The following is a 25,656-nucleotide window of genomic DNA, read 5'->3' on the forward strand; positions in this document are numbered from 1 at the left end:
ACCTTGGGCAGAGGCAGCAGAAAGCATCTCTCCAGGTTCAGAATTACTGCGATCTGGACCCTCGGCAAGCGTACCCATCCATTTGGCCGCTGAGATCTGAGCCCTAACCTTGCTCGGTTTTCTGAAATCTGTCTTGAAGGAGCACATTGGATCGTAGCCGGAATAAGATGCATCCAGTTACGGCCAGGAAAGAGATTGCCTGTGGGAGGGAATTGAAATGTGCCGGTGGACGCCCCGCCTCCGTGCAGGCCACCTCCGCCAGGCTCCGGTGGAATCTGCACTCCCTCTCCTGGGACGGCTGTGGAGCCCAGGGCATCTCTAAGGTGTTCTCTGTGCCCAGGAGGCTGTCCAGACACGCTCGCCCAGAGTGGGTTTGCGCTCTGACCGAATACAACTCCCCTTTGTCTCCCAGCTGCAGCCAGCTTCCCTACAGTGTGGGATTGCCACATCGGCTACATCACTCCAACCCAGTGGCCAAACACATCACTCTTTTGGAAGCTCCTCTGGGTAACCGTTACCCAGTGCTGCTCTTAAAGACCCACCTCCCCCGTCTCCGTGCGCGGGTGGCAGTCTCCTGGAGATGCACAGGAGCTTCGGGACGATCGGAGAGGAATGGCTTCCGAGTCTTGTTCCTTCTCCTTCTCAGGGAACTTGGACTTGCCACTGGGAGAATTTTAAATACGCTCTGAACCTTGACGATGATTAAGTGGCTGGATGCGAGTGAATGTTCCTTGACTCTTTATTAAAAATGTGATCTGTGTGGTAACCTACCTTCATGAGAGATTCCTCATCTGGATGGTAGAACTTAAAAAATGCCTTGCGTGAGAGACATCTCCCATTCTTGTTAAAAATAGGCGTGTGTCCTTCTAGAACTTGTCTGTACAAATACAGTGAACAATCGCAGTGCTGCATGGGATCAGGATTCAGTCGTGGAGGCTTGGTTTCTGTAGGACAAGTTCACAGAGACCCCAAAGGCCAGCAGCCTGTCGTCTTTCCCATTCCTCTGGGAGCAGCCAAGCGGGGTGAGAGATGGGGTGATGAATGCCCTGTCGGTGCCTGCTGACTCTTGAAAAATAAGCAAATCGAATGAAATAATGTCGTGGGCAGCAACCTGGAAGCACCTAGAGATGACCCACCGTATCACTAAGTACAGCAAGTCAGAGAAAGACAAATACTGCATGATGTCACTTGTGTGTGGACTCTAGAATATGATACACGTGAATGTACTTACAAAACAGAAACAGACTCACACGGCAAACAGGCTTAGTTACCACAGGGGAAAAGGGTAGGAGAGCTATGAGTTAGGAGTCTGGGGTTAGCAGATACAAACTACTGTATATAAGGTAGGTCAACAGCAAAGACCTGCCGTACAGCACAGGGGACCCCATTCAAGATCTCATGATAACCTATAATGGAGAAGCATCCGACAAAGAAAAAATGTGTGTATCTAAATCACTGGGCTGTACATCAGACGCTAACACAACATTATAAATCACTGTACCTCAATTTTAAAGATAAAAAGATAAATTGATGTTAGCACCAGGAGATGCAAATGGCATGTTTCCATGGAAAACAGTAACGCCGAGTGACCGTCCCTTCCTGCACAAAACGCAGGAGGACGGTAGGTGCTCATTGTACTTCAGCTTGAATTGAAATCGGCAGAGTGGGAAGCAGAGGGGACCACTGGACCTTTCATCCGTGTGTGTGCCAGTTCTGATTTTATTGGTAAAATAGAAGACTGAGACGCTGCTTAACTTAGCAGTAAAAAAAAAAATCTGAAAATCAACTTATTTTTAGCTTCAGCATAAAAAAATGAACCTCCAGCCTTCCCCATGGAAATTTTGTCTGCTCCAGTTGTGAGGGAGAAAAACAAAGTTCTGTTTCTCCTTCACTCTATGTGTCCCTCTCAGGGGTTACCGCCTTGCCAGGGCTGTGAGTTGTTTTCCGTGTGCGGTAGACGCTTCCACCAAGTGATGAAATCTACGTGCAGAAAGTAAGGGAGTTGTGTCGTTTTAGTGAGAACTAACTTGTATCCTTTGGAATGACTCAGAGAGGAGGTCTTCTTTAAAAGCTAATTGCAAATGAGTGAGACGACTGAAAACGGGTGGATTGAAAAAAAATTCATGAAGGATCTACACTGAGACGGCCTTGCAGATTTTCTCTCTGCTTTCAGAAAGAGTGAAACAGGGCATTTTGTAACCTTCAGAGTGTCGCGGTGTCAGCGTGTGATGGAGAAAACGGAACGTCACCAGGACAGCTGTTCCCGATTGAGGAATGGTGTTTGGGTCAACAAATTTACGTTTGTATATTCTAACTGAAATAAAATGTTTACGGCTCCGGTGCGACTTGCGTTTCGATGCACTCCCTGACTGCAGGTCTCAGTTCCGTCCGATGACAGGGTTGTAACAGGTTTACTAAAAGAAGTTTCATAATAGAATTGCAAGCGAATATCAACGTGATAGTTCAGTATTTGGGGACCAGTCAAATCCATAACACAGTAATGTGATAGAGGTTTCTGGGGGTCAATGCAAGGGATTTCCCGTAGTATGTAAATACGCATGTGTACATACGCATACGTACATATACACACAGGCATATATATATTCTTAAGTAGCATATCTGTAAAGATTTGGCCCAGGTATACCCTTGATTTCGCCACAGTCATTTAATAAATAAATATCACAGATCACATCTATGCCGCCTTTTTGCTCTTGTGACTCTGTTAAAATCAGTATCTAGACCCAAACGCCGCTTGCCTCTTCTGCGTATTTTAATACCGAAGTTCTACACATCCTCTGAAAACCAGCTCCGGGGTTGCCTTTCCCTGAAGGCTTTCCTAGGTTCCGCGTGTGAAACTGCAGTGAATCCATGACACTTGTCTGCTGCTGGTACATTGCCTCATGGCCTACTGTCTGCCTTCCTCAGAGTTGGTCCCCGTACTGTGACTTTTTGGACTCGTGTTCCAGGCGTCACCTCTGAGAATGTACTTACACTTGGGTGTGACCCTGCGGCCAGCACCAGGTCTCCAGTTTTCCTGAAATGCTGACCCAGCACTCTCCTTACCCGTTTGAGGAGCTCACTCGGAAATACTGCCAAGAGCAGCAAGAACCTGGGAATTGGAAGAGAGCAGATAATGATCCAGAGCAGGTACAAACAGATCCATCTCTTGAGAACAAAAAGCACGTTAAGAATATTCTGCTGCTGAGGTGATGGCCTGCACGTTAACTGCACTGTGTAGTTGGGCAAAATGTTTTGCTTAAATTTCGAGAGCCTTTTAGTCTTTGCCAGGATATTTTTTAAGTGCTTGTCATAATTCATCGTCGTTTTCCGAGGGAGTGTGATATTAGTATTGGATTCCTGGCTGGGAAGAAGTGTTAGTAAATATTGCAATTTCTGGGAAAAGCGTGAAGGTAGAAATAAGGGATGCCCGCTTGAAAAGCTACACCACTCAGCCCCTGCAAGGGCCGGGGAAGCTAATGGTAATTGTGAAATACAATCTCGATGTGTTTCGGAATTGAATTTTCTATACTAGCCAATTTCCTATAGTGAGTTTTGTAGCTTTGGAGTTGCATTGCTCTAATAATTAAATTTAGAAGTGGCCGTGACCTCATCTCTAGGGCTAGTCGATGTGGCTAGATTCCCCGTTATTACTGGGTTCCCAAATTGTCAAGAGCATTCTGTGAACACATTCTAAATTAAAATATCTTTAAAACTGAGCTTTTTCCCTTTTCTTTTTAAGACAGGCTTTCAGCTGGGCTGGCCTTCTGCTGAACTAGGAAGGGGCTCCTGAGGGGGAAGAGTCAGAACCCGGAGTGGCCTGGTTGCGCAACTGTCACCATTTACACGCGGTGGCCCTGCAGAGACTCCCTGGTTATAAACTACAAATCACAGCCCCGGGGGACTTAAAGGAAAGGCAGAAGGGATTAGATAGTTAGACATCAGCCACCAGACTTTGAGCATCGATTAGTAGTTCTGAGTCAGTGAGGTCTGGGGCCCAGAATGTAGCAGTTGCCACCTCACTGTCATTCAACATTCAGTCGCAGAGTTCCCACTGTGGCTCAGTGGGTTAAGAACCCAACATAGTATCTGTGAGGATACAGGTTCAATCCTTGGACTTGTTCGGTGGGTCAGGGATCTGGCATTGCTGCAAGCCGCAGTTTGGGTTGTAGATGTGGCTTGAATCTGTCATTGCTGTGGCTGTGGTGTAGGCTGGCAGCTGCAGCTCCGGTTCGACCCCTAGCCCAGGAACTCTCATAGGCTGCAGGTGCAGCCATAAAAAGAAAAACAAAATGAAAAACCAAAACTTCAGCTTCCAACTTCTGTTCTCTTGATTGTTAATTTCCAGTGACTGTGCTTTAGGTGCTTGGCAAAGGATTTTGTTAAAATACCTTCTCTTGTTTGAATCGCCTACAAAATCTGACTTTGCTTCAGAGATAGAAACGTTGAGTTAGCTTACTTTTTCTTCTTTCCCTTATGTAAGGGTTGTGAGGCAGTACATCTGTGATTTGATCAGAAAAATCTGTCATACATGTAATTTATTCGAAAGTAAAGAATGCTTCTTCAGTGTCCATGTGCTTGGAACCTAAAGCTCTGCCTGTAGGTATAGGCTTCCCACCTGTTCCACGCCAAAAAGAAAACCATCCTGGCCTTTCAGAAATGAAGCCCAAGTCGTGCTTATAAAATGGCACATGGCATTTCATTTTGAAACCGTGGAAGTATTTGTCTTGATGAAGGCCACAGCTGTTACAGCATGAAGTTCTTTTTTTTTTTTTTTTTTTTTTTATTTTATTCTCCCACTGTACAGCAAGGGGGTCAGGTTATCCTTACATGTATACATTACAATTACAGTTTTTCCCCCACCCTTTCTTCTGTTGCAACATGAGTATCTAGACATAGTTCTCAATGCTATTCAGCGGGATCTCCTTGTAAATCTATTCTAGGTTGTGTCTGATAAGCCCAAGCTCCCGATCCCTCCCCCTCCCTCCCCCTCCCATCAGGCAACCAATCATGGACTTGGAGAAGAGCATGAAGTTCTTACATCGATCTGAAGGCTTCCATAGAGGCTAAGTGATCGTTATATGTATGTATGTACAATGTATGCGATCACTCCGTATTAGCTGGGTAGTGTGATATATCTGAACAGCTGTATTGTTTTGTGGGGTGCTCTTTGATTCACTGTAGGTATGCCTCAGTACTTACAAGGAAGTGAAAAAATTGCAACACCATTTAACCTCAAAAACCGACAGAGGAGGTCCTGCCGTGGCACAGCGGCAATGAACCTGACTAGTATCCATGAGGATGCAGGTTCGATCCCTGGCCTTGCTCAGTGGGTTAAGGATCTGGCACTGCTGTGAGCTGTGGTGTAGGTCACAGATGCAGCTCAGATCCTGTGCTGCCATGGCTGCGGTGTCGGCTGATGGCTGCAGCTCCAGTTTGACCCCGAGCATGAGAATTTCCATGTGCCGCAAGGGCAGCCCTAAAAAAGACAGACAAAAAACCCCAACAGTGACAGCATGCATTTCCTGCACGCACCACCTGCCACTTGGAAGGGTATCCCCCAAGATGGATCTCCTGGGGTGCGATGGGAGGTTATCACGCATTTGTTTGAGGACTGAGTTTATTCAGACGCTGGAGATAACTCGCTTTACAAACACATAGAGCAAAGTTCCCTGCTTGAACTGCGTGTCCTAATTTACAGAACAAGAACGTGAAGGTTGGGGAAACCAAAGAAAGACATCCTAAAGAGCATCACTGGAGAGGGAGTGAGAAAGGGGGGAGGATGTCTTGAGCTCCAGGTCTTAAGCCTTCAAGTGGGGGCATCTAGAGGGAAATCGGCTCGGCTTAAAAGTGACAAGCCAATTTCACAGATGTTACAATTGCGGTGACGGGTTGGGACTTGGGGAGGGATGAGCAGGTGGGGCGCAGGGGATTTGTAGGGCAGCGAAAATGTTCTGGTACCACAGGGATGCTGAATACATGACGCCTTGCATTTGTCAAAGCCCATAGAACTTTCTAGATCAGTGTGTACCCTAGTGTACACTGTGAACTTAGCTAATGAGAACTGTCAGTATTGGCTCATCAGTCGTAACACATGCACCACACTGATAGATGATGGAAATAAGAGGGGAAGCTGTGTCTGGGTTTGTGTGAGTTGTGTGAGAATTTTGTGCTTTCTGTTCCCGTGTTCTGTGAGCCTGAAACTGCTCTCTAAAGTCTATGAATTATTTTTTTAATGGCAGTGTCGCCCTTGGGTGGTGAAGAGTTGAGGTTAGCAGTGTAGTTTGAAGGTACGCTCGTGTAAAAAGGCTTTTAGGGGCTTCAGGGGTCGGTGAGCTTCTAGCGCAGAGTGAAAGGGACAGCCTGATGGGCTGGCCCTGGGCCCCCTGATGTTCCTGCATCAGGGTCTGGTTCACAGTACAGAAACGACGAAGACCAAAAAGGGATGACACTAAAAATTGGAGAAGTGCTGTACTCTCATCACGTGGCAGCAGCCAAGCAGAAGATGGATTTGCACGGTCAGTACCAATGCCCCCAAGGGAGGGGGAAGAGGACATCAGACGGCCACTGAGTCTGCTGATGGGGTGGGAAAAACCTCAGTGTGGCCTCTGTCCCATCCGCGCCAGCTGGGCTGTACTGCTGAAGACCTCAGTGGATCTGGAAATGGAAGCTAGACGTACAGCTTCCTCTTAAAATAGAGATTCTAAAAGCTCTCCTTTTTGGGAGTGGAGGAATCGTTTTTATTCCTTATTTTTTAACTATGAAAGACAACCTGGTTACAGAAAGAAGCTGAAGGGCCAGCATTCTGGTAGAGGCTGGGCATTTGGGACAAATGGTAGAAAAAAAATGAAAATGAAGCCAGTACTCCGATGAGGACATAACCTTGAAAGCAGAAGGAGCTGGAAGACGGATGCACCCTGAAGTACACGAGCTGGTTTATGTGATCATTGCAAAGCGATGAGGTGGGAAGAGTAAAGTTGGATCATCTCTACACCTTAAATGTGGTAAGAGCTCAACTCTCTGGTTGGTCTTGGACGTTGAGGTGTTGGTGCCACTGGAGCATGGCTGCCGTGACGTTCTGAGGCATTTTCATCAGAAGCCCCCACAGGTAAGGGCTCTGAATATACACGGCAGAGACAGCATTTTTCATTTAAAAGCACCCTTAGAAATTATGCCGAACCCATTCTTTCTTCAAAGAAGGAGAACGGCTTTAAAAAAGGTTATGTAGTTTTTCTGATGTCTTGGGGCTACTTGGATGCAGAATCAACAAGACTCTGACGGACCGTGTCTCTCAGGCCATCTTGTATTTCTTACACATCAGCAAAGGCATACAGTGTTGGAGCTGATCCACTGGGGTGCCTGTGGGCAGCTGAAGATAGATAGCTGGCATTAGGGTGAGAGGCGAGAGCAAAATCAAATTTCTTTTTAAAATACAACTTATGTAGGATAAAAATTGCCCCTTGAAGCATACAGTTGAAGGTGTTTAGTATATTTACTTGTGCAGCTGTCATCTGTTTGTAATTCCAGAATACGGCTCTCCCTCCAAAAAGAAACCCCACACCACGCCCACTCCCTGTCTCTCAGCATCACCCCCATGCCCACCACCACCAAAGCCTCTGGTGACCTCTGATCCATGTTTGTCTCTGTGGCTGTGCCTGTTCTGGACACTTTACGCATGTGGAGTCGTGCAGTATGTGGCATCTTTCACTTTGCCTAAGGCTTTCAAGGGTTTATCCGTGTTGATGATACATGTTTGTATTTCATTTCTTTTTATGGCAAAAGAATACTCTGTTATATGGATGGGCCGCATTTTTTTATCCATTTATCAGCTGACAGACATGTGAAATATTTCCATTTTTGTCTGTTAGAAGTAATACTACCATGAAGACGCATATGTAAGTTTTTCTGTAGACATGTTTTCACTTCTCTCGGTGTATAGGATGGAATTGCTGAATCGTGTATCCATTTAGAAAGAGAAAGAGAGAGAGAGAGAGACATATATAATAACTCTGTGTTTTTAACTTTTAGAGGAACTGCCAGTTGTTTCCCAAATTAGCTGCACTGTTTGACCTTCCTACCAGCCGTGTCCAAGGGTTTCGGTTTCTCCACGTGCTCACCAATACGTGTTGTTACCCTTCTTTTTGGTTATGGCCGTCCTAGTGGGTGTGAAGTGGGAGTGAATTATTTTCTTGTGGTTTGGATTTGCATCTCCCTGGAGACCGATGATGCTGAGCAGCTTTCTATGTGCTTATTGACCATTCGTGTGTCTTCTCAGGAGCAATGTCTGTTCAGACACTTTGCCCGTTTCTTTTTGCCAATTGACTCATCTTTTTGTTATTCAGCTCTTCATTCTGAGTACAGATCCCTTATCAGGCATGTGATTTGTAAGTATTTTCTCCCATTCTGTGAGTTGTCTTTTTACCTTCTTGATGGTATCCTTTGAAGCATAAAAGTTTCTCATTTTCACAAAGTCTAATTTATCTTTTTTAAACTTTTTTGTACCTTGCTTTTGTGTCATAGCTCAAAAACCATTGCCTAACTTAAGGTAAAAAAACATATATTCCCACTTTTTTTCACCCTAGGTGTTCTATGGGTTTAGCTCTTACTAATCCTCTTACAATAGGATTATTGTCCATTTTGAGGTAATATTTGTATGTGCTGCAGGGTAAGGGGCCCGTTTCATTCTTTTGCACGTGGAGATCCACTGAGACCAGCACCGTTTCTTGGAAAGACAATTCTTTCCCTCCTCGAATCGTCTCAGGACCCTTGTTGAAAATCAGTTGATCACAAACGAGAGGATTTTGCTCTGAATTCTCAGTTCTGTTCTGTTGACCTCGATGTCTCGCCTCAGAATTCCTTCAGTAAAAGCAGAGAGTGAAGACAGTGAGCTGTCACATTACTGACTCTTCGCAGAAGATCAGAGGATGGAGAAACCTCTGCAGTCCTGTCACTGTGAATGTTGTGCCACATATCCCTTGAGTGAGACTTGGGCCATGTCATTCCTTTACAGTTGTTATTCTTACCTGTTTTTTTTTTTTTTAAACTCACCCTGCTCATATTGCTCATTTCTTTTCCTGCCTCCTGCGTAAGTCAGAGGGGACGCAAAAGGCAGCAGGATCCTAGGATGACTTGACACAAACGTGCGCACACACACACCTGCACACACACACCCGCACACAGGAGGGGGTTGTTAAATTTCCTTTAAATATTTTGTATTTGATTGTTTCCTGGTTCACCAAGGGCAGTCAGGCTCTGCATTGAAGTCTGCCTCTTCACACGCTTTTAGAAATATTTTCACGAGAGCTTTGAATCACAAGTTACCTTAATTGAAGGGCAAGAAATAAGAACATACTGAACAACACATAAACCTTTTTGAACCCAAGTTCACACTGGTTTCTTTGCTCCCCAAAGACTTTTTTTTAATACCTGGAATACCTACTTAAAGCATATTTCTACTTGAATTTTTAAAAAATCTTTCAGATACCTATACTTTACTCCCCATGAGTCAACTTTGAGAAATCTCTGTGACCTTCAGACAAAGAGATCTCTTGAGTACCCAACCAGGGGTCCATATTTTCAGAGAGCTGGGAGAGTTTTCTGAAGGTTGAAAGAGATCTAAGGACTTCACATCTCAGAAGGAGGGACCGCATCCTACTTAAGGACTAGACGTAAAACACATGTAATATTTTAAAATTTATTGTCCCAAGGAAGGGTCACATGCTCCATTTTAAATTGTGAGATTTTGACAGTGACGGGGCTCATTTGTGACCTAGTAGCTGAAAATGATTAGACAGTGAAATCATGCTCTTTAAAACTCAAATCGACATTGTTTTGCCCTCTGGAACTTTATCTGTCCACGACAGCTGTTGATGCTTCTCAAATCCCACTCCCGCTGTTCTGGCCCTCCCCAGGTCCCGCCCCGTGTCCCTCGCCCCCCCCTTCCCCCTCTGGTCTATCCTCATCTTTCAGCCTCTTCACACCACTCTTCTTGATAATTACTTACTAAGCATCAGCCGAATTGCCCTCTGTCCTGTCATCCTGAATAGATTAAGCTCTCCTCCCATCTCCCTTTGAAAGGCTGATGGTCCCGCCACCCCGTGTGTGTTCTTCAGAGCCCTGCTGACCTGCATGTTCACCACCATGTCCCCTGTGGGTCCCACTGGTCTGTAACGGCCTTAGAGGCAAGGGCTTTTCCTTCCTGGGAAATCTCCAGCCTGGGGGAGAGCCTGGTACGTGGTTGGTGCTCCATAAATACATGTCCGACACTCGGTCAGACGGTCAGCAGTGAGTTATAACCAAGAGCCAAACGCCTGGAGAAGCTGAGGGATGAACCTCTGTGTGGAGCTGTGTTTGACATGGTCACAGGAAGAACCATCTACACTGTAGGCTTCAGAACCGTCTACACCGTGAGCTTCCTGGGGAGCCCCTCTTGGACGGTCCCACCCAGTTGAATGTTGTAAAGGGGAAAGTCATTTCCGTCCTGTTCAGTTTTGTTTGCCCCTGGGCTTTGGACCCCAGGAAATATTGTCCTAACAGCTTTCCTGTTTGGATGGTCGTGGGAAGAGCACTTGCTCTGAATCGAGCCAGGCTTCTGATCTCCCTGCTGATGAACTGACAGAGGATTCTGTTCTTTAGATCGAAGTTAAAAATTGCAGTGTGAATAAGAGCGCTGACCCTACCTGTAGACCCCACAAGAACCATCACCCACCTCTCACACCATCCAGTTTTTTGGAAATATTACGGGATAGAATTATGATCATGTGTATATTTTATTTCGTCATTTTGCTTTCAGCTTGCCCCATCAATTTTGTCATAGTTAAGGGATGAATTTGATAGAGAATTATACAAAATTTGATAGAGGCCTCTCCTAAAAGAAAAAATAACCATAACCATATTAAAAGACCCTATCGTCTTAATTAAGAGGCAGATGTTTTTATGGTTTTTTTTTCCCTCTTAATTATATAAGCTGTGCTGAGTGGGATATAATAGCATGATTTTACATTGATTGTATATAGAAGGCACTTAGCAATGCAGTACACAGCAACATTGGTGGCCTAACTTTGGCAGTAGAAGAATAGAAATATAATCCAAATGTCACTGGAGATATAAAACCAATACCAGGTAGTCAGTGATTTGATATAATGTTTTGGGGAAATGCAGTCAATTACATTTTTTAAATCAGGATAAAACATGTAGTTCCCTTAAAACCTAGAAGTCATTGACCCTGGAGGCACAGGATATGTGTGTGGATGTATGGATGGATATACATTGAGAGTATGTATGTATTTACGTAACATTAAAAATGATCATCCTGGAGTTCCTGTCGTGGTGCAGTGGTTAACGAATCCGACTAAGAACCATGAGGTTGCGGGTTCGGTCCCTGCCCTTGCTCAGTGGGTTAACAATCCGGCGTTGCCATGAGCTGTGGTGTAGGTTGCAGACGTGGCTCGGATCCCGCGTTGCTGTGGCTCTGGCATAGACTGGTGGCTACAGCTCTGATTAGACCCCTAGCCTGGGAATCTCCATATGCCACAGAAGCGGCCCAAGAAATAGCAAAAAAAAAAAAAAGGGATCATCCTGGAGTTCCCAGTGTTAAGTCAGTTAAGAATCCCACTGCAGTGGCTCAGGTCACTGTGGAAGTGTGGGTTTGATCCCCGACCCAGGGCAGTAGGTTAAAGGATATAGCATTGCTGCAGGGGCTTGAATTCAGTCCCTGGCCTGGGAACTTCCATGTGCTTCAGGTGAGGCCATTTAAAAGAAAATTATCATCCTTTCACCGACTTGTGCTTCTCTTCTAGTCATGATTTAAAAAGAAAAATTATTAGATGTCTCTCTCGGAAATTATCTTGATACCTCTAACAAATGTGCTTGTGCTCTGTATTGGTTTGTCCATTTCAGATACTACCTTTGACCTTCTGTTTTGGTGGGTGAGAAATTCCCTCCTGAACAGTGCTGCCCTCCCTCCCCCACTCCTTCCAGTGTAGTTACAGCTCCTTTTTATCAATGCATGGATACATGTTAACTTCTTTAAAATCACATGAATAATGTTCACTCTAGAGCTACGAGGTATGTTAGGATTATTTGTCCTTTCTTGCTCAGGTGTCAATATTTCCTGCAGTTTCTAAAAGCTGTTCTTTTTGTCTCTCACCTTAACTGAAATTCCACATGCTTTGGAGACTCTGCAGAACACTCTCCAGATGCTCCACCAGATCATGTGTTTTCTTGCAGCTCCAGTCTGCCTTCCCCTCCCTCCTGAAGCCCCATCCTCCAGGTTCCCATCTAGACTGACCTTCCTTCTGCTGAAATTTTTTCCTAGATCCCTTGTCTTTATCCTCGACTTCTTTGCTCATGTTCCTGATGTAAAGATAGCAGTAGATTCTCAAGAAGTTTTACGTGGGTAGTGTATCTCTGAGGTGATGGATAACCACAAACACATTCTGTGATTGTATGTGGTTGTTAGATTGTTAGATTGGCTGGGTATAAAAGCCTAGGCTGAAATTCTTTTTCTCTAAGAATTCTGCATCCTTTAACTTACTTCTGGTTGACGGGAGAGAAACTCAATCCAATTCTGAGTCCCAATCCATTATATTTAGACTCCAGAGTATTTGTTCTGTCTTCTCTTTATGTTTAGCCTTCTGAAATTTGCAATGGCGTGTGCACGCACATGCATGCATGCACATGCGTCTTCTTTATGAGAAATCTTTTTCACCCGAGAAATTCGTTTTCTTTAGTCCTGGAAATTTTTTAAATTTTTGTAATATCCTCCTCCATTTGCTGCATTTTGTCTTTCTACAGGTTAGTCAAATTGAATCTTCTGGATTTACCTCCCAAGCCGCTTATATTTTCTTTAATTTTGCTCTGTTATTCTTTGCCTTTTCTCATTTGCTAGCCCCATTATTGAGGGTTTTTTAAAATGTTAATCTTTTTCTTTCTTTTTAATTTGCAAGAACTTGATTTCTTTTTCTCCCTACTTTTCTAGTAACATTCTCATCTTAGTTTATGGATCATATTTCTTTGAGGAAATGAGAGAAAATTTACTTGATGTTTTCTTTTGTTCCTTATTTATCTCCATTTTATCTAGGTTTCTTTTTCTGCTTTTGAAAGCTCTTCTTAGAAGCACCAGTATGTGGTTTTAGACTGTCTTTAATTAGCTCTTTTATTTCTTATTTACATATTTTAACATCAAGTAATGTGAACCTCAAAACACTGAATAAGTTAATGTGATTTAGATGATAAGAAAATTATATTCTCATAGTAAGTTGGCCCTGTGGTGAAAGGTGACAGCATTTTTCACTGTTTGTCTGATTTATTTTCCTCTCCTGAAAGAATTTCCCCAAAAATTATGAAAATAACAGAGAACAAACTTCTTAGCAAATCCAGCTGATGACAAACACTGTGCCTGTTCCTTCATATCCTATTGTGAAAAAGAGGTTTTTTTCATGCAGGTGTAAAGAATACATCATTATTACTATGTGTGTGTGCACATATTTGGATAGCAATCATGAGGACTTCCTCTGGAATGAGTTCTAGAATTTTTCCCAGATGTTAATAATTACTTGTGTTATATAAGATTCAAATTAAATTGTATATTAACTTATATCGTGGAAGGCTAAGATTGAGAAGTATCTCCAGTCTCCCTTTAGAAGACTCTCAGAATCATCCTTCATTCCTGCTGAATATTCTTTCCATCCAGCAGGACCTCTCGCAAGACTTGAGTTTGCACAAGTCTGTATGCCCAAGGCACAGTGAGGCCAAAAAAACTGCGGTCTTGGAGTCTGGAGCAGAAAAATGGTTTACTGCAGGGCCAGGCAAGGAGATGGGTGGCTTGTGCCCCCCAGATATCCCAAACTCCCCAAACCAAAATTGCAAAGCATTTATGTAGCTGTCCCCAGAGGTCTGGTCACGATGTTCCTATAAACCATTTAGCCACCAAAAATGAAAAGAAACTTAACTTTAAGTTCTATACTTTATCTTTGTGACATCTGATAGGGTGATCAATCAAAAACTTTCAAAAAAAATACATTAAATGAGGGTTAAATTATATCTGGGTCAAGTGGAATGGAAAACATGTTGAAGACAAAAAAAAAAAAAGATGTACAATTTGACTGTTAGTAAGTAATTGTTCCTGTATCTCTTAAAGTGGGTTGTGATGAACATCCACTGTGGTACTAGAATCCATTGGCTATGTTAAAGATGTAAATGATTTAAATTTATTTAAAAATGCCAGTATTTATAACATGCCAGAAACTGTGTCCTTTGTAACTCTATAACCTTATCCTTAAAATGTTTATATTACCTTAAATATATTGAGACCAAAGCAATCTACAGATTCAGTGCAATCCCAAAAATGCCAGTGACTTTTTTTTTTTTTTGTAGAAGTAGAAAAACCCATCCTAAGTTTTTTATGGAATCTTAAGGGACCTCAAAGAGTCACAGAAATCTTGACAAGAAGAATAAAGTTGGAAGAACCATACTTCCTGATTTCAAAACTTGCTACAAAGCTACAGGAGTCAAAACAGTGTGGTACTAGCATAAAAACAGGCCCATAGAGCAAGAGAATAGAGAGCCCAGAAATGAACCCTTCCAGATACAGCCAAGTGATTTTTAATTTATTATTATTATGGTGATTATTATTATTAGTCTTTTTAGGGCTACACCCAGAGCATATGGAAGTTCCCAGGCTAGGGGTCAAATCAGAGCTGCAGCTGCCTGCCCATATACCACAGCCACAGCAACTCCAGATCTGAGCTGCATCTGTGACCTATATCACAGCTTGCAGAAATGACAGATCCTTAACCCATTGAGTGTGGCAAGGGATTGAACCCACATCCTCATGGATCCTAGTCAGGTTCATGACCACAAAACTACAATGGGAACTCCCAAGTGATTAATTTTTAAAAAAACTTTTACTAAATTATAGTTGATTTACAATGTTGTGTTAATTTCTGCCATACAGCAAAGTGATTTAGTTACACATATATATTCTTTCCAGTTATAGCTTATCTTTGCTATCAGGTAGGACCTTGTTTATCCATTCTATATATAATGTTTTGCATCTGCTAATCCCAGTCCATCCCTCCCTCACCGTCTTCCCTTTGGCAACCACACGTTCATTCTCTGTCTGTGAGTCTGTTTCTTTTTCATAGTTATGTTCATTTGTGTCATATTTTAGATTCCATGTATAAGTGATATCATGTGGTATTTGTCTCTCTCTGCCTGACTGACTTTGCCTAGTATGATCGTCTCTAAGGGGTCCATCCATGTTGGTGCAAATGGGAACACTATTTCATTCTTTTTATGGCTGAGTAATATTCCAGTGTGTGTGTGTGTATCTCACATCTTTTTTTATCCATTCCTTTGTTGATGGATATTTGAGTTGCTTCCATGCCTTGGCTATAGTGAATAGTACTACAGTGAACATTGAGGTACATGTATCTTTTTGAATTTTGGGAGTGCTATTGCTGGATCATGTGGCAACTCTCTTTTTAGTCTTTTGAGAAATCTCCGTTTTGGTTTCCATAATGGCTGCACCAATTTACATTCCACCAAAAATGTAAGAGGATTCCCTTTTCAGCACACCCTCTCCAGCATTTATTTTTTGTGGACTTTTTGATGGCGGCCAATCTGACCTGTGTGAGGTGGTACCTCATTGTAGTTTTGGTTTGCATTTCTCTAATAATTAGTGATGATGCAGCCAAATGATTTTTGACAAGAGAGAAGACCTTTCCATGGGGCAAGGACTATCTTTTCAATAAATGGTGCAAGGAAAACTGGATATACAATGCAAAAGAAAACTGGATATACATGCAAAAGAAAACTGAATCCTCACCTTTTGCCATGTGGGAAAATGAACTCAAAGTATTAATAAATTTGAGAACTAAAACTATATACCCTTAGAAGAAAACATGGGGCAAAGAATATTAAATTGGACAGTGATTTATTGGGCATGACACCAAAAGCGCAGGCAACAAGAGACAATACAGATAAATTGGACTTCAAAATTAGAAATTTGTGTGTCAAAAAATACTATCAACAGAATGGAAAAGCAGCCTATGCTGTGGGAGAGAATATCTTCAAATCATATATTTGATCGACAAGGGATTCATGCCCAGAATATGTAACTCCTCCGACTTGATAACAGCAAAAAGAAAACCCAGTTCGAAAATCAGAAAAGACTTGTACAGACATTTCTCTAGAGAAGACGCTCAGCCTTTCTGACCACCAGGGAAATGCAAAGCAGAACCACGGTGAAATGCCACTTCACAGAGTCACCCCATCGGGATGGCTCCTATAACAAACAACACAGAAAACGGCAAGTGTCGGTGAGGCCACAGAGGAGTTAGAATCTTGGGGAGAAAGTCAAATGGTGCAGCCACTGTGGAAAAGGGTATGGAAATTCCCCCACAGGGTGAGCATAGCCTGTCATCCAGCAGTTCCATTTCTGAGTATCTACCCAGAAGAATCGAAAGCAAGGACCTGAACAGCTGTTGGGCCATCAGTAGTCATTGCATGAGTCACAGCTACCAAAAACTGGCAACAACCCAAGGATCCATTCGTGGGTGAAGAGAAGCAAAATGTGGTCTGTACATACGATGAAGTCTTGTTCAGCCTTTGAAAGGACTGAAATTCTCATCGCGGCTGGAACATGGATAAACCTTGGAAACATTATGCTTAAAGATATAAGGCAGACAGACAGACAGACACACATACTGTCTGATTCCCCTTACATGAAGTAACCGGAATAGTTAAATTCACAGGAAGAGAAAGCACAAGAGTGACCGCCAGGGACTGGAGGTAGGAGGGTCTGGACGTGATTGATGGGAACCGTTTCGGGTTGGAACCACGACAGAGGTCTGGAGGCCCGTCGTGGCGATGGGTTTGCAACGGTGTCCGTGTTCTTCCTGCCACCGAGTGATACCCTTAAAAATACTTCGAATGGTAAATGTATGTTATGTGTGTTTTACCGCAATAAAACAAATCAATCTGTATGGAGAGGGGTTTTCAGATTTTGTCGATCCAGAGCGCTCAAATGTCGCGCGGGCAGCATGTGCCTCGCCGTCCACGTCCTGGAGGAACAGCTGTCTTGGGTCCCTCACGGTCTGAAGCCAGCCCTCTCCCCTGGCCACCTGGAGATTCACATCTGTTGCTAGTACACACACGTCATGCCTCTGCCTCGAATGTCCCTCTCTGTCCATGAATTGGTGTTGGAATCGGATACTTCAAGACCCAGTCAAGTGCCTGCCACCTTTGGGAAGACGCGTGGTGACTCCTGGACAGAACCCATTTCCCAAAGAAGTTTTCCATACTTCTGACTCGTCTCAAACTTGTCCTCAGCCAAAGTGAGTTCATTAAGGACAAGGATGGTATCTGCTTCATCCTTGTGACTGCTACGCAGAGCACGGAGCATAATTCGAAGCAGGGTCTTGGTAAATAGTTGGCTTCTATGTGGAATCTTAAAAAAAAAAAAGAAAGAAAAGATACGGCGTGTCTGTTGTGGCTCAGTGGCTTAAGAACCCGACATAGTGTCAGTGAGGATACGGGTTCAATCCCTGGCCTGGCTCAGAGGGTTAGGATCCAGCGTTGCTACAAGCTGTGGCAGGGGTCACACATGCAGCTCAGATCCACTGTTACCGTTGCTGTGGCCTAGGCCTGCACCTGTAGCTCCAGTTCAACCCCGAGCCCGGGTGCTTCCTTATGCCATAGGTGCAGCCCGAAAAAAAAAAAATTAAATGATTCAAATGAACTTATATACGAAACAGAAGTAGACTCACAGACATAGAAAACAAACTTGCGGTTAACAAAGAGGAGAGGAGGAGCAGGGCTAAATTAGGAGAGTGGGGTTAAAATACACACACTCCTGTGTGCAAATTAGATGCCCAACAAGGACCTACTGCATAGCACAGGGAACTCCCTCAATATCTTATAATAACCTGTAATGGAAGAGAATGTAAAAAAAAAAAAAAAAGGAATATATATGGTTGTATACAACTGACTCACTTTGCCGTACCCGTGAAACTAACAAACATTATAAATCAACTATCTTTAAATTAAAAATAGTTCAATAAGTGAATTTTTAAAACTACCTGTGATTCTTCTAAAAGATGGCACAAATGAATCCATCTACAAAACAGAAACAGAGTCACAGATGTAAAGAACAGACTTGTGGTTGCCAAGGGGGAGGGGGAGAGGGAGGGAGTGGGATGGACGGGGAGTTTGGGGCCCATGGATGCAAACTATTCCATTCGGAATGGAGACGCAATGAGGTCCTCCTGCGCAGCACAGGGAACTCTGTCCAGTCCCCTGGGATAGCCCAGGATGGAAGGTAATGTAAGAAAGGCAGGGGGTGGGGGTGGGGGTGGGTATGGTTCACTTTGCTGCGTAGCGTAAATTGGCGCAAGGTTGTACATCGACCATATTTGAATTTTAAAAATTATGACTCTCATGATCCTTCTCTGAGAGAGTAAACAGACCTTCCCCGCACATTCCAGAATGAGCGAGGCAAAGAAAATGTCACACCTTGCCCAGGTTGCAGGTATCGGGTGGCCGACGGGGGTGGAGGGGCCCCCTCAAAATTCTCTGGCCTCCTTATAGCCCCGGCCTGTGGAGCCAGGCATTCAGCCTTTCTGTCCATCTGTTAAGAGCATTACTTTATTGGTTATAAAACACATGTTCTCAAGTCTTTGCCATAGGTCCCATCCATAAATGAAATGATCTGCATATTTCTGCTACCCCTTCTGTAACAACCCCCCCGCCACTGTTCCAGCTCCAGGAGGTTGGAAATAACTGCGTCATTAATGGACGAGAACAGATTCTAACCACAGTGACCCGCAGATGAAAGGCTCATTATTTGATTACTAGTCTCCAAACACTGGCGCACAGGACTTGGGCTGAGAGTCTAAGCCTTGAACTGCTAAAAAATGTAAGAAGTCCTTGACACAATTTGGAGCAATTACATTCCGTGGTGCCAAGAATTCCTTATTAAAAACCGATTTCATTGTGCATATACTCCATCTGGTTGGTATTACGGTCTTTTATGGGCAGGAAACACGACTTTGTCTTTACCTGATGGGCCATAATATAGGTGTGGGGTTTTTTTTGTTTTTGTTTTTTTGTTTTTGTTTTTTTTTTTTTTGCAGAAACTGAGGTATTTTGTAGCATTGAAAAAAATAGGAGACTTTGAAAGTGTTTACCAGGTGTCCCTTGTATGAACTTCTGTGACGTTTGATTCCACGTCTTGCATCATTTGGAGTTTTAATGGAAGAGAAAATGTTTAAAGTAAGAAAATTTATATGTGCACATCATATGCTACATTTATTTGCATGAAATAATTTTTTTTTTTTTTTTGTCTATTTAGGGCCATACCCATGGCATATGGAGGTTCTGAGGCTAGAGGTCGAATCGGAGCTGTAGCCTCTGGCCTACACCACAGCCACAGCAACGCAGGATCCAAGCCGAGTCTGCAGCTACAGCACAGCTCACAGCAATGCCGGATCCTTAACTCACTGAGCAAGGCCAGGGATCGAACCTGCAACTTCATGGATCCTAGTCAGGTTCCTTTCCACTGAGCACCAAGGGAACTCCCACATGTAATAATTTCTGTCTTATACTTTGGACATTCTCATCCCTTTAAATGTGACTTAGATGGTCATTTGTGTTTTTTTTTATTAAAAATATTTGGATAACGGAAGGTGAGAGCCTTTCTTTCCATTATCTTCTGGATCGGTTTCAACCATATTAGTGAAAAACTAATAGCTCAAAATATTGCAGGAGAATGTTTTTAAAACCCGAGTGATTGCATTTTGTCGTGTGACACGTTTTTCAAAACAAGTTTATGTCTTAATCTAAAAAGGAAGCCCTGGCTTCCTTCCCTGGCGTTAGAGGTTTGAGATTTAGATCATTTTGTTCCTACATTTTTTGAGGAGCTAATGTTCTGATAGGGTGAAGTCCTTTGTTTCTGTTAAAATCTGAAACTATTAGAGCATGGTTAGTAGCCATAAATACTGATTTGAATCTGGATCCTCTTAAGTTTGATGTGTTTTAAAAATCACTTTGTGGGAATTCCCGTTGTGGCCCAGTGGAAACGAAGCCGACTAGGAACCATGAGGGTGCAGGTTCGAACCCTGGCCTTGCTCGGTGGGTTCAGGATCCGGCGTTGCCGTGAGCTGTGGTGTAGATTGCAGACACAGCTCAGATCTGGCGTTCCTGTGGCTGTGGTGTAGGCCGGCAGCTGCAGCTCCAATTTGACCCTCTGACCTGGGAACCTCCGTGTGCTGTGGACATAGCCCTAAAAAAAGGCGAAAGAACAGAAAAGTCACTTATTTGTTAGGTAGGGTCTACTGTGATAACTGCAACACCCTATTAAACACCTGTTTGGTAGCAGCCGTAATATCTTGAATGGTCTCTGCACCCCAGTCCCCTCATTTGTGAATCATCCTCGTTTGTGGGGATGGCTCTGGGCTTTAAACGAGGTGCTCTGGAGTGTGCAGGCTTCTGTGCAGAGCAGGCGTTGAATGCACATGGGAACAGCAGCATCGGCAGCTCCGCAGCGTGCGGTTTTCTTTCCATTTATTCACAGAAACGAACTCGGAGGCCTTAAGGCAGCGGCCCTGATGGTGCCGCAGTTCAGTGAGTGGAATCCATACGACCTGACTGTGCACCTCTGACAAATGCTAGGGAAGACGGGCCAAAGCAGAAGTTACAGGACAGAAAATGAACGTGGCGGAGTGACAGGGCCTCTTTCCACCTCGCTCCTGAAAGGCGTGCTTATTCGTGCAGGATAGTGGTGTTTAAAGGAAAAATGACTCCCCTCCTGGCCTTTATTTCTACACTAGTAGTCGGTGTCTGGCGGGCTTGGCTTTGCCTCCATAAAAACATGTAAACCTGCAGCATCTTTGTTGTGGTTTTACAAGAAATGGATTCTGCGCATGTCACTCTGAAACCTTCATTCACCTTGAAAAAGCCCTGGCAGTTTAGTACGTATGCGGTGTTTGCTTGTAGCTTTGTGCCTGTCCAGGAATGACCCAGGAAGAAAAACTGAAGATTTCCGAAGCCCAGCCTGTTTACTGCCATCGCCTTCCTTGAATTCTGGCCACTCAAGCCCATGTTTATCAGACAGAAAGATACTGGGGGGCGGGTGGGGGTTGTTGGCTGTCTTGCTACTGCTACTGTTGTTTTTATTGCTGTTACTATGTTTCTTTCTTTTAGCTCTCACTCTGTAATAGCATCCCTGATTGCGTCCCTCCATTTCCCGTCTCCCTAACTACCACCTACATACTCCTTTTCTTTTGTTTTATTTTTTAGGGACAGATCTGCAGCGTATAGAGGTTCCTAGGCTAGGGGTCAAATCAGAGCTGTAGCCACAGCCACAGCCACACCAGATCCAAGCCTTGTCTGCAACCTACACCACAGCTCATGGCAACGCAGGATCCTTTAACCCGCTGAGCGAGGCCAGGGATCGAACCCGCGTCCTCGTGGACACTGGTCGGATTTGTTACCCCTAAGCCACGGTGGGAACTCCGTTTTCGTTTGTCAGCCTCACATTGTTTCTTTGGCGTTCCTTCGTTCACACGCATCTGGAGTTTACATTTTTAAAAGGCAGACTGGCTGCAGTCAGCCCCTAATGAAGAACTTTCAGGAGTTTTCCCCTATGCGCTTTCATTCTGTTTACTGCTGTTAACAGAACAGCAAAGCAGGATATGTTTGTTTGTTTTCCATACAGGTGCTCTTAGGAATTTCTAGAAAGAGAATGTCAAGATGAAATGGATGCTCATTGTTTAATCTGAATACATATGGGCACATCGAATTCCAAAAAGACCGTAGCCCTTTGACTTTTAAACAGGTACCTTGAGTCAGCTCAGACCTGACTGGACATCCGTAGATAGTCACGTGGCGGCCTCGGTGGGGGGAAACCGAATGGCTGATTTATTGAAGCATCCTGTTAAATAAGCATCCTCCACTGCCATCTCCTTGCCTGGGTCTTGAGGCACAGAGTGGACGGAGGAACAGATCATCCAGGGATGTGGGCTGGGAGGTGGGACCTGAGCACTGGCAGGAAGGGCAGTGGCAGGGGTGGGGGGTGGAGGACAGTGGTGGCTGGGACCTCCAGACCGGAGTCTGCAATTAGCCAGGACGGTTACTGCCTTTTTGGCAGTGAGGCAGCCGTGAAAGGAAAGAAGGATCTTTCTTCCAAGAAGGAAATGCTGTTTCATGAGCCGGGGTCAGTGTGCTCCTAACAGCACTGTGTTTGAGCAGAAACCCCAGGAGCTTGGCAAGAAGTCCGTGCTGGCCCATCTCCGCCCCAGCTCACCAGGGCTGAGGCCGTCCAGGCAGATCCTGGCTCTCTGCTCTGCCTGCATCCATTTAATAGCATTCCTAGTTAACAGGAAAGTGGAGGCAGAGGAATCTTTGCCCCCTTCATCCAGAAGAGTAAAATTCAGCGGCTGCAGGCAGCCCACCGTCGAAGTTACCGCGAGGCGGGAGGGGCGGGCATCCACCTGCCCTGAGGGCCGTGTGCTCGCGTGCGCGGCTTGCAGCTCTGGTCCTCCAAAAGCGACATGCGTGTTTACCCACTGGGCAGGGCTTTCTTCTTGTAGATGAATTAATATTTGTATGTGACTAACCAGTGTGGAAGTCGGAGTTTTATAGCGTTTGGCAAGCCATTGTATACCTGTCTCGTGAAGACATAAAGAAATAAAGTAAAAAAACTCAGTACATTTATGTAAATATTTTAAAATACAGTGTGTTTTCATGCTTTTTCCATTTCACCTATGGAGATCTTGCCAAGAGAAAATCAAGCTTGAGTGTTTATAATGTAAGAGAAAACCAGCTCGTGGGTTTGGAAATTAGGAGATGGATTTTGTTTGTTTTTGTTTACTTTGGTTTTAATCTTATTTTTTTTTCTCTCTCCCAAATAAATATTTCCAATGACATAAACAGGTCTGGTCATCTAATGATGGATTCTTTGAATGAAGATTGAAATGGAATTGGAAATGTTGAAAATAACCTTGCTTCTTAAACTTTTCAAAAAGCTGTAGCACCTGCAAGTGATAAAAATTAGTACAAACATATCTGAAATCTTTGAAAAAACACGTGGCTCACCAGTGCCAGCTCGGACAGAAATAGAGCACTGGCTGCGTGGCGGAGCTCTCTCGGCGTCCCGCTCATCAGGGTGTTAGTCCAAAGTGGGCATTGAAGATTGGGATGTGGCTCGCGCCTGCTCGGCGCACAGGCTGATGCTGGGGAAGAGACACTTGGTTTGTTAGGCTTTTCCCCCCTTACTGTATATTTTCAACAACTTGAATGTCAGCGTCGTGTGAAATTCACTCGCAGTCTCTAAAGTGACTTCTCGTTGGTGATTTACAAGCGTGCATTCCTGGTTTAGGGATCTAACTGGGTCAGATTCTGGATTCACATCCCCTCTGCTGCCACAGCTGCTGAAGAGCAGAGCCTGCGGTTCTAGGTGTGAAGTCAGGGCAGAAGGGAGTTACCCCAAAATACACGGTGGTTTCTGAACCCCCACCCCCACCCCACCCTGTGCACACAGATATCATCGCAGCGTCCTGCAGTCTGTCACGTGGCATGGCTTAGCTTATACAAACATGTTGGCGGCATTATTTCTGGGTTTTACCAGGTTGACCTCATGCTCCTTCTTTCTTCCAGGGTTTCTCAGTCATGATGCTATTGAGATCTTGGGTCAGATAATCCTTTGCTGTTTGGGGGATGGCTGATGTTTGAACAGGTGGTGTAAAAACATTCGGAATACAGAGCAGAGCACAAACCGGTGATACTTGCTTCTCCACAAATGTTTCTTCCCTGAGACGAGGCAGGCCTGGTGGGGAGAGGGTTGCAGTGAGGAGTGAGGAGGCGCGTGGAGAGTTTTGAAGGCCCGCAGGCTTATCGGAGGGTCCCTCGTGGTGTTTGTTTGTTTTACCAGGTTTTATGTTATTTAAAAAAATTTTTTAGGCGCGTTCCCATCGTGTCTCAGTGGAAACGACTATGACTAGTATCCATGAGGACGCAGGTTTGATCCCTGGCCTCGCTCCGTGAATTAAGGATCCGGCATTGCCGTGAGCTGGGGTGCGGGTCACAGACACAGGGCGGATCTGGCTTTGCTGTGATTGTGGTGTAGGCTGGCAGCTACATCTCCTATTCAACTCTCGCCTGGGAACCTCCATATGCCATGGGTGTGGCCATAAAGAGAAAAAAAGATTTATCATAGTTGATTTGCAATGTTCTGTCAATTTCTGCTGTATAGCAGTGACCCAGTTATGCATGTATTTTTTTCTCATATTGTCTTTCATCATGTTCCATCACAAGTGACTGGACACAGTTCCCTGTGCTACAGCAGGATCCCATTGCTTATCCACTGCACATGGAATGGTTTGCATCTACTAACCCCAGACTCCCAGTCTGGCCCACTCCCTCCCCCGCCCCGTGGCAACCGCAAGTCTTCTCTATGCCCCTGAGTTTATTGCTTTTCTGTAGATAGGTTTATCTGTGCCATAAATTAGACTCCAGCTATAAGTGATACCGCATCATATTTGTCTTTCTCCATCTGACTTATTTCAATTTGAGAATCTCTAGTTGCATCCGTGTTGCTGCACATAGTGTTGTTTTGTCCTTTTTATGGCTGAGTCGTATTCCATTGTGTATATGTACCACATCTTCTTAATCCACTCATCTGTGGATGGACATTTAGGTTGTTTCCATGTCTTGGCTATTGTGAGTAGTGCTACAATGAACATAGTGGTGCATGCATCTTTTTGAATGAAAGTTTTGTCCAGGTATATGCCCAGGAGGATTGCCTGGTAGTGTTTTACATGAGATGATGAAAGCTGGCCTGAGGAACCTTCCTCTGGCAGTTGAGTTGAGGTATTTTGTCTGATCCCACTGGGACATGGCGAGTCTCTGTCTGTACCAAGCATCCTGCGGGGGACACTTGTGGGCAGTTCGGGAACAATTCCTGTCTCAGGAAACTTAGTCTGATTGGATCAAGGGACTGATTTGGGAAAACTTGACTCAGCAAAACATCAGTAATGGAGCTGATCTCAGCTTGAACTGTGCCTTGCCAGGGCACTTCCTCCGTAGTAACAGGTGCGCTCTGTCCTGCTTTGTTGCCCTTGGTGTGGATTCTGTGATTAACGTGGGATGCGCTGACATCCACCCCCCGTCCCCAGGACCCTGTTGGCCGGTGTCATTCAGCTCGTCTTGCGTTGCGTGTCTCCTTATTTGCCGCCGAAGTCGGGTTTCCATCCATTCTTCTGATGGCTCGCCCTCTTCTCTTTCACGCTTGCCACCTCCCTGTCTCCTAATCACGCCCAGGTGACGGTTCTTTCTGTAAAGTATTTTTTTGCTTGTCATTCACGTGCCTGGCACTTGGCTCTGCCATTGTTTTCGTGTCCATCTTGCCTCACCTGTTAGAACTGTGGTCTGCTGGAAGCTAGAATCCGCACCTCTTTTATCTAGGCACTGCCTGTTACTCCAAAAGTCGGTCGGGCATGTTTCTTCCTTACTCCTGCATTTCTTATATCTGCTGAGCTGGTGGACCTTGAATTATGGAGGATTGATATTCTATGAGCTAAGAACGCATGACCAAGAGAGGCATTTCTGTGGGTTTTTTGGTTTGTTTTTATCTCTTTGCAAGTCCTCCAAAGATCAGTT

At 44.4% G+C, this 25,656-nt stretch overlaps 1 protein-coding gene across 18 annotated transcripts in view; it reads left to right on the plus strand.

Moving 5' to 3' along the window:
- The window catches only part of LOC100523747 (phospholipid-transporting ATPase IB), a 516,337-nt gene that overhangs the window by 332,450 nt on the left and 158,231 nt on the right, over nt 1–25,656 (plus strand). The gene's annotated exons all lie outside the window — the stretch shown is intronic.

This window comes from Sus scrofa, chromosome 11 (assembly GCF_054392235.1).
Source record: "Sus scrofa isolate SSC_HxYL_T2T_F1_AM1 chromosome 11, Sscrofa_HxYL_maternal_Yorkshire_Landrace_v2.0, whole genome shotgun sequence".
NCBI classification, from domain to species: Eukaryota; Metazoa; Chordata; class Mammalia; order Artiodactyla; family Suidae; genus Sus; species Sus scrofa.